The following is a 10,564-nucleotide window of genomic DNA, read 5'->3' as shown; positions in this document are numbered from 1 at the left end:
AACCATAATATTCTACTCCCAGGAAGCATGATGAATCATTTCTATAGCTGTGACGGACCCAGGCTTAGCACAGCATGATTTCAAAGTTCTCTTTGCAGGCGTGTGCACTGCAAAAGGCCACTTCTTCCACGTAAACCTTTAATAACACTGAATGCAAGTGCTCAGCGGGTGGGTGCAGGGAGAGGCCCGATACAGGTCTCCAGTCTGAGAGCATGAACTCAGGGGTGGGCATCTGATTACATGGGTACATGCAGAATTACAAATTCTTTTCATTTTAATGGGTTGACTTTTAAAAATGTCTCTGAATAGGTTTGTGACATTTAGTTTGTAGTGAAAGGAGAAGGCTAGATAGAAACATAGGATCAAAATTCAGCTCTAACGAATTCAAAGCGTTGATGATCTTAGAGCAAACCAGCAAGACAAATTGAATCTGTTCGTTCTTCAAGATGAAATCACGTTTCTTGTTAAGTTCCAAGACCACTCAGAGCTCTGAACACCCACTGGTGGATGAAATAGACAAAGAGTTCCAATTCCGTGGGAAGCACGGGAGACTGTGAACTCAAGGGGGCCATCACTATTGTCGTGCATATGGTAGGAGTGAAGCTTGGTGAGCACCCGGCAGAGCAGTCAGATTTCTGCTTCCATCCTGTTCTTCCCAGTTCTCTCCAGGACAGCATAACCTAACAGCTCTTCCCCTTCATCTGCTCAGCTGCAAACCCTGAATTGCACTTAGCTGTCAGACAATGCAATCTGCTTGGGAAACAGACTGAACTGCTGCACTGCAGAGCTCCAGTCCATAATTCAGCTGCTGCTGCCACTGCTGTAGCCACTGCCGCTGTTGCTTTCCAGGATGTTGCTGCTAGGCCCGCAGCTACCAGGACAACTGCTGGGACAGCAGCCATTACTGATTCTCCTTCCTCTTTCCTCCACCTACTTCCTCTCTCCTTTTGTTTTCATTTTCTTCTTCATTCTGTTCCTTTTCTCCTCTGCCATCTCCTTTGTGTTCTTCCGTTTTCTTCCTCTTCATCTTTTTGTTCTTTTTGTTCTCCGTCATTATCCTCCCCCATCTTCTTCTTCCCTCTCTCCTCTTTCCCCTCCCCTCCTCTTCCTCAGTCTTCTACCACAACCACTGTTACTACAGTGTCACTGCAGCTGAAGTGACTTCCATGCAAGTTCCTCAGGCTCTGTGATAGTCGTTTCTTGGTTCTGCTCTTTCTCCTCTGGGCACACTGTCTCAATTTCTGTCTCATGCCTTCTTTCCACCCCTCCCTGGGAGCCTTAGTCTTACAGCTGTCATGAAATGGGCTCCTTCCCAAAGACTTCAGCGAATCTTCATTGGTATTTCCAGCATAGGCATTTTAGAAGCAGCGCTTCTGTATTTTACACAGAGCTATTTTTCTTTCACACAGTCTGCATTTGGACATCCCTCGGGCATCTCAAACTCACTCTGACTGGATCTGGGCTCCTGGCCTGTCCTTACAGTCATCCCCAGATGTTGTGTCTTCTTCAGGAAATGGCCCAGTGGCTGTCATGTCATGACAACTACTAGCAATCCTTTTGAAGCTCGTGTTCTCTCCTCGCCAACACTCTCCTTCTCACCAGTTCCTCTGGAGTCTGCTTTGAATTTACCAGCCTGTCCCTATCACCCACCTTATTCCATAAGACTGTTTGTTGTCTCACTAGGACCATGGTGCGTGTAGAGAGAGGAGGATGACTCCAGGTGTTTGTTTTCAGACACCACTCATCATTTTATTTTATTTATTTTGTTTTGCTTTTGAGATAAGGTCTCTGACCTGGTACTGGCCAGGCAAGCAAGGATGGCTGGTCAGCAAGCCCCAGGGATCCACTTGCCCCACCTGCCCACACAGGGATCGTAAGCATTGCCATAGTACTCGGCTTATTAAGTACATCTGGAGACCAAGCCGAGATGGACAGGACTGAGTTATCTCCCCGCTATTTTCTTTTCCTTGCTCTTAAAAGAAAGTTCAAAGTTTATGTGTTCTAGGGGACCCTTGATGTAGGTGTGTCTTCTATCTATCTGTTGATTTCATTGGTTAATAAAGAAACTGCCTTGGCCCATTTGATTGGCCAACCCTTAGGTGGGCGGAGTAGACAGAACAGAATGCTGGGAAGGGAAGTTAATAAATCGCCATGCCTCTGCTCTCTGGGTCAGATGCAATGAAGTTCCAGCCCAAGAAGGATGTACGCTAGAATCTTCCCGGTAAGGCACCACTTCGTGGTGCTACACAGATTATTAGATATGGGTTAGTCAAGATGTGAGTAAGAGGCTGAAACTAATGGGCCAAGCAGTGTTTAAATGAATACAGTTTGTGTTGTTATTTTAGGGCATAAGCTAGCCAGGCGGCCAGGAGCCGGGCAGGATGAAAAGCAGGCCTGCCCACAGCCCAAACACTACAGAATGGTGCCAAACATAGATAACTGAATCCACAAAAAGCTTGAGAAAGCTTGGGAAAGAATAGAGTAAAGCATGTTTTCTTGGTAGCAGCAATTTCTCAGGTCTGGATCTACTTGCAAGAGGCAAGCAAGCGCTCTCATCTAAGAGAGGCTTCCTGACTCAGCTTTAGCTGCAAAGCTTGCAGCTCTTTTAAGAGGTCCTGCCATGAAACACTTACATAGTGTTGATGAAAAGCCTACCGCATGCTTTTTGGTTTTCAGCTGTAGCAGGAAAAAAACTGTGCCATTTTAAAATGCCAGCTTTCTGGACCATCCTGCCAGGGCAAACTCTGACTCTTTCAAGCAGGCGGTCCTGAATATGGAGCTTTTGATTGTTGTTTAACACTGTTGCAGCTTGCTTGCTGGCAGGGACCTTGAAACACTGTAGAGTTGTGGCAATGAACATGGCTCTGGCCGATATCTCAGCCACAAGGCTGGAATCACAGAAAGCTAAGGAATGGGCTGGATCTAGCTGTCAAAGCCACGGCTTTAGTCCTACCGATATTGTTTGGTAAATTAAAGACTCATATGGTCACAAAAATAGAGATATACAATAAAAAAAGATTCTAAGTTGAAGAAAACATCCAAATGGTTTACAATGTGTTTAAAATATATGTAGACTAAAGGTTAAAGTTCTTAAAAGTAAAAAAGATAGAAAGAGTAGTTGGGTCTGGTAGTACACACCTTTAATCCCAACACTGGGGAGGCAGAGGCAGACAGATCTCTGTGAGTTCAAGGACAGCCTGGTCTAAAGAGTTATCCCAGGACAAAGATATATAGAGAACCTGTCTCAAAAATTAAAAGTAAAAATAAATGAGAGGTTAAAATAAAGCCACACAAAGATGGAAAATACACAGAGACTCTTTATACTGTATGCTATTATGCTCTCTTTGAATTGTTTGAATGCTGAGGAAGGAGCAACAGCTACCAAAAGATATTTGTTTACAAATGTTACTGAACTAATCCAAGATGGATATTTTGAAAATACCTTGACTTCAGAATTTGGATCTAAGGATATGATACTTTGTAAAGGAGTTTCTTCTTTTGTTTTTACAGAAAATGAGACCCTGTGTATTGCTTCTATCCCAATATTGTATGATAGACCACGCCCTCCTGAAGGTTGCTGTGAACACCCTCAAAAAACTACTTCACCCAACTGATGACTGAGATGAACCTGGCACACAGGTTACACCATGAAAGATCTGATTAACAGCGCCCCCATTTAGCAGGAAGCAGTTTGGAGAGAAATAACTGTGCCCATGTTCCCAAATATTGTTTATAAATGTTCTTTTACATTTAAAGGCAGATATAATATGGATATGAATAATTTGCATTGATATGAATTTTGCTTTAGTGATTTAAATTTAAGGTCAATTTTGTTATATGTATATGTATTTCTGATCTTGATTAAGGTATTGTGATTGTATAGTTCATTTTAAAAATGTAATGTATAATCAGGAAATATAGGTTGTTATTAAATAATCATTGATAATAGTCAAGCTTGTAGTCATATTAGATTTCCTAGATGTGCATAGATACATATCAGATAGGCATACTTCATATATTCCAAAGACTACAGATTATGGCATTTAAATGTTTTAATAACTTAGGGTTTGTCATGACAATGAGACATGTCTGCTCCTGGCAGCACCACCTACTTCAAAAGGAAGCTAGGCATCGAAGAGGCTCCTTATGGAGTTTGATAGCCATTTGGGCAAGAAACTGTTCTTGCCTGGACTCTTGGCATAAACTGGACACAAAGAACCCGCAGAAAGAGGACTGCTGAACTTGCCTAAAGGTGAGATGATCTTTCGGGGTTCCTGATTCATGAAAGAGCCTGTGAGACATTCTGAAGAACACAGCAGAAAGTGACTGAACTGTCTTTGAAATTTCCTGCTTCATGGAAATGTCTGCTGGATACTGTGGGCCTGTAGGCCAAAGATGGATGCCCAAACAGTACAAAAGAACTTTGGGTAGACTGTCCAGACAAGATGTCTCTGTGATTTCTAGAGTTTTGTAAGTTGCTTACTTCTCATTTACTTAGGTAATATTTTTTTTTTAATTTTTTTATTTTTGTTTTTTCGAGACAGGGTTTCTCTGTGGCTTTGGAGCCTGTCCTGGAACTAGCTCTTGTAGACCAGGCTGGTCTCGAACTCACAGAGATCCGCCTGCCTCTGCCTCCCGAGTGCTGGGATTAAAGGCGTGCGCCACCACCGCCCGGCTACTTAGGTAATATCATATCCTTCTGGAATCTTTGATGGAGTTGAAAAATAGATAGTTATGGTTTTCCTTAGATATGATAAAAGATAAAATAGATATAAATATTGTAACTGTATTCTTGCTTGATGACTGTTTTGTTATATGTAATTTTACTATGTTAAAGTAAAAGCCTTTCTTTTTTGTTTAAACAGAAAAAGGGGAAATGATGTACGTGTGTCTTCTATCTATCTGTTGATTTCATTAGTTAATAAAGAAACTGCCTTGGCCCATTTGATTGGCCAGCCCTTAGGTGGGCAGAGTAGACAGAACAGAATGCTGGGAAGGGAAGTTAATAAATCGCCATGCCTCTGCTCTCTGGGTCAGATGCAATGAAGTTCCAGCCCAAGAAGGATGTATGCTAGAATCTTCCCGGTAAGGCACCACTTCGTGGTGCTACACAGATTATTAGATATGGGTTATTAGTCAGATGCCATGCCTCTCCTCTCTGAGCCAGACACAGTGAAGCTCTGGCCCAAGATGGACATATGCTAGAATCTTCCCAGTAAGGCACCACTTCGTGGTGCTACACAGATTATTAGATATGGGTTAGTCAAAATGTGAGTAAGAAGCTGAAACTAATGGGCCAGGCAGTGTTTAAATGAATACAGTTTATGTTGTTATTTCAGGGCATAAGCTAGCCAGGCAGCTGGGAACCGGGTGGGTCAAAAAGCAGGCCTGCCCACATCCCAAACACTACAGACCCTTTCCCCATCTCCTGCCCCTTTAGCAAGCTCACTTCGCCCTCTGATTGCAACCATGTATGTGGTCTCCCCCTGCCCAACGAGGCAGTCTTCCCATCACAGAGTCTCTGCTATTCCTCCAGTCTGAGCAATTCTCCCTTAGTCCCAGTTCCTCAACCATAGGCCTGGCCTCATCTATCTGCAATGTTACTCCCTTAAACCTCCCATCTGGATGTGTTTCCTTTGTAGTCAAACTCCAAGCACCTTGAACTTTTATTAGTAAAATCCTTTATTAGAAGACTGTATCCTGGCTGGACCCTAAAGGCCAGGGAAGTCCTGTTTCCCCACTGCCCAGAAGAGGATCTGGTGCAAGGCAAGTATTCAATGAGTCTCTGTTGAAAGAGCACACCAGTGAACATTGCCGGTGGAGAACACACCAGTGAATGTCACCAGCGAAGAACACACCAGTGAACGTTGCCGATGGAGAGCACACCAGTGAACGCCAGTATTTCTACAAAGCTGCTTGCCCTCAGGCCACTTCAGACCCCTGTTATTAACTCTCCAGTCTATGTGATTGGTTTCTCCTTAAAATCACTGTTCTGTTCTCCTGAACCTAGCTACTTCAAATTTAACTTCCCTCCCACTATCCCGAGCACACACCTAGAGCATAGAACACAAAATCGCAAGCATGCCTGTCTGAGAGAACTTGAAAGTTCCTGTTTGAGTGCCTGCCCTGACTCCTTTTGGTGAAGAATTAGAACCTGTAATTTAAATTTATTTAATAAATGCACTGGGCTGTAATAAATGCAGGTCCATAATATGTTGGTGTCACTCTCTACAGAGGAAGGAATCACAATCCTATATGAATTATTGGTTTCTGTACTACCTTTTGAGGAAGAGACCACTCACACAGCTTCTGAACACATGTCAGACAAAGAACCAAGAGCGTTGCAGTCTGTTTCTTATTTTTTAATTTTTCCTCTAGAGCTTCACAGACCTGAGCACCCAAAGATGGCAGAAAGACCCTTGTGAACATGGCTGGCCCCAAGGTACCACATGACTGACAGCATTTTGCAGATAAGAACGAGCATCCATCTGCCAAGCAGCCTCTGGGGACTTCTGCCAGCCAAAGAGATGCTCAAGGGAGCAGGAATTGAAATAACTGAAATGGGCACCAGAGAGTGAGAAAAAGAGAGAGGGAGAGAGAGAAACTGCCTTATCAATACCTTTAGAACAATTCTAAAGACCAAATTCTCAAGAGTCCTTCAGAAATAATTGCATTGGCACAAACCTGTTGGGTTGCTGCCCTTGAAACACAAATTCTCACCCAATCACGTACTGTCATCCATAAACAGCTGTCAGGCAACTCAGTACAAGCACAGTCTGTGTTTATGCTAAGGTTTGGCTCTTGTTATCAGAGCTCCCCAGAGAGATTGTTCATTCTCTAAAGAGGGTTTGGGAAACTGCAGGAAGGTAGTTAAAGCTTTGTCAGTCCTGTCTTTGTTTCTGTGGCCTCAGACCTGTGACCCTGATCCCGATTCTGTGATCCCTGGCCAAGGTGGCAGTTACAGGAAGGTCACTGAACGGGCATTGCCATTGTTACTAGGGTGTCAGTGTGGCCTGTGTCTTAGTTCTTCAGACATCACCTAGAGCATGGAACAGAAATACTCACTACTGATGACTGACTTCTCAGTGCTTTCTAAAACGTGAGAGTAGCTGATTCTCCCACAAAAAGGACAGGGGAAGGGGCTGAAGGGGTGATTCAGTGGTCCTCCTGCAGAGGACCTGATTTTGCATTCCAGTATCTATGTGGGGTGGCTTACAACTGCCTGTACCTAGATTCAAATGGTCTGATGCCTCTTGTGGCCTCTACGGGCACTACACTCACATGGGACATTCACCCACATAGACATACATACATACATATAAATGACAAAAGGTGAAAATATAAAAAATAATGGCAGTTAAACATTGAACACCTACCAAAATTCATCAGTGTGCTGACCATTAAAATGCTTTACTTTTATTTAAATGCATATAAACCTCACAAGTTACACCATTTTTGCTCTTGTTATTATTTTACAAGTAGGGAGGCTAAGGTTCCAGAGCAGTAGATTTTCCTTGCCTTTCCATTGACGGACAAATAGCAGTGATTTTTCAAATGCACATGTTATTATAAAACATAAGCCCTTCAAAGTAAAAAAATAGCAATTGCTGATGTTTTATGATCTCTTTACCATATGCAGGTGCTAAGTGAAAGGTTTAGTGTGCTCTTCCTGCTCTCACCCTGGGAAGTAAGCATCATCAAGGCTATTTGAGCTATGAGGTCACTGTGGCCCAGAGCAGTTGAGTATGTGATGTAAGGATCCATGGTTGAATGAAGAGGATACATTTCAGTCCAGCCCTTCTGGGCTCTTAAACTGTGACCTTCAGCACTGTGGGGACCTCCCCAGAGGCATTTCCTGGGTCACTTTAACTGCCAACTGGACACAGCCTAGAGTTAGTTAAGAAGAGAATCTAATTGAGGAATTGCCTGGATCAGATTGGCCTGGCTGGGAGGGGTTGTCTTAACTGTATTTGCTAAGGAGGGCCCAGTTCGCTGTGGTTTGTACACTCCTGGGAAGTGGGCTTGCACTGTATGAGAAAGGTAGCTAGGCATAAGCCTGTCAGTGGGCTAGCGAGTGGCATTCTCCGTGGTTCCTTGGCTAGGACGTCAGTCCCTTGGTCAGAGGTAATGCTGGACAAAATCGCAAGCATGCCTGCCTGAGGGAACTTGAAAGTTCCTGTTTGAGTGCCTTCCCTGACTGCTTTCAGTGACGAATTAGAACCTGTAATTTAAATAAACCCCTTCTTCTCTAAGTCGCTTGCCCCAGCAACAAAATGAGATGAGCATTGGCCTCCTAAAGGACCTGGAGCTCTGGTATCCTCACTGGGAAGAGGGAGCAATGGCGCCTAACCACAAGATTATTGAAATGTTTCAGTGAAAGAAGGGATGAGAAACCATACAGCAGATCATCTAATCTGTTGTAGATGGCCTGAATTATAATCAATCAATGTCTCCTCTGCCAGCCAGACGTGTTCCCACTGTCACGGAGAAAGATTTCTTTTAGTTTACCATTTCAGGGGCTTCAATGCATGGTGGCCTTGCTCTGTGACTGTGAGCCTGTGGTGAGGTGGGGCATCATGGGCATGTACCAGAGCAAAGCTCTTCACCTCCTAGCAGCCAGAAAGCAGAGAGAGGCAGGATGGCTCACACAACAGAAACACACACTTGCCCTGATATTCTGCCTAGCCACTTTAGAACTAGCTCCTTGGAAACAATATGTGACCCTTCTGGTGCATGGTTCCCCAGTTCAAAACTGAGACGTCAAATTTCACCTCTGTGAGCCTGTTTCCTCAACTGTGAATGCACATGATAGCAGACTGAAGGCCTTGCTCAGTGGTTCAGAGCGCTTGTGGCTTTTACAAACGACCTGAGTTCAGTTCCTGACATCCATGACAAATGACTTACAACTCCAGCTCCAAAGGATCCAAAGACCTCAACTGGTCTCTGAAGGCACCACACACCACACCTGAGGCACACACACACACACACACACAGACACACACAATACAAACAAAATAAGATAAAGGAAGTCTTTTTAAATGAATGCAAATGATAATGCCCATTGCAGATGCACTGTGAGCCTACAGAAAGGTCCAGGAAATCATGGGGAAGGATTAGGGCACTCTTTATCTCCTTTCTGTTTGGTTGATTTTTTTCAAAGAAGGAAGAATTTAATTTGGCTCACAATTCAGAGGAACACACATTTTGTGTGTCTAATTTTATTTTCTTTTGTTTTGCTTTGTTTTTGAAGCAGGATCTCATGTAGCTCACAATGACCTGGGTAGACATGAATTCACCTTGTAGCCAAGGATGACCTTGAACTTCTAACTCTCCTGCCTCCAGCTCCTTCTTGCCAGGACTGCAAGGCTGCATCAGCAAGCCCTATATCCAGTGCTAGGGCAAAAACCCAGGGCTTTGTTCTCATTAGACAATTACTCTACTAACTGAGCCCCAGCCAGACCCCTGGGTGCAATGTTTCCACACAGGAGATTGCACAGCAGGGAGGGCCAGACTTCAGCTCTGTAGCAATTTCCCATTTGCCCTGCCTTCCCTTTCGGTGCCTGCAAAGCCAAGGAAGATGAAAGAATCCAAAACCTGTCTGCATATGAAGATGTGCCATCTGACTTCTCGGGCTTGCCTGCGGGAGCGATCCAAAGGCTTCAAATAATTGTCTTGATAGAACCAATTCAGAGAAAGTGCATTACAGGAGGCAGGAAAATTGCCTAATCCACGCGCTCCTGAGTCTTCAATTTGTAGAAACGCAGAATCAAAATAATGAGAAAGTAAGAACTGGGTCCACACCGAGGTTAGTTCGCCAGAGAATGCTTGACTATTGTTCATTCTCCTGGGGAAAATTCTACCTATTAGTGTTAGGAGTCCTTCAGGCCACCTGGGAGCATCCATGAGGTCAGGGAAGGCTAAGATGGAGTGATAGAAACAAAGAGACCCAGAATCCCAAGTAGGCCAAGAGGTCCAGCTTAGCCTCTCATCCACTGTGTGCCTCTAGCAATGCTTTCCCCCACCCTAACATGCTAGAGAAAACGTTACCATGCTGGGTTTGCTGTGCTCCAGCACAGAGTGTGCCCACTGGAGTGTGTCCAACAATTACCAAAAATGCTCAGTTGTTAAAGGCAGGCATCTCAGGTCCATAGCCCGATTCTGTTTCTTATTAGTTGCAATATCGGTTCCCCTGTGCCTCGTAGGGACAAAGGAATGATAGTACCTAACTATGAGATCATTGAGGAAAAATGGCTATAGACAATATAGCATGCTACCCAGCCCTTGCCTGTGGCCTATTATTGCTGCTGTCAATCATTGAATTTAGTCAAGTGCCTGCAGTTCCCAATTTACCATGGTTCTGTTTTATGATGGCATGAAATCAATAAGAATTCTGCAGAAACAATACTTTGCATTTTGATATTTACAAAAAATGTTTCAGGACAGTGTCTGCCTCATGATGCCGCACAACCTCAGCTAATCACAGTACCGAGACAGCTCGGTGATGAGAGAGGAGCAATTGACACCACAGTGTCCTGTGCAGCTCAGTTATGGTGTCCAGGAGGTT

Source organism: Arvicola amphibius, chromosome 4 (assembly GCF_903992535.2).
Source record: "Arvicola amphibius chromosome 4, mArvAmp1.2, whole genome shotgun sequence".
Taxonomy (NCBI): domain Eukaryota; kingdom Metazoa; phylum Chordata; class Mammalia; order Rodentia; family Cricetidae; genus Arvicola; species Arvicola amphibius.
This window is presented reverse-complemented; position numbering follows the sequence as displayed.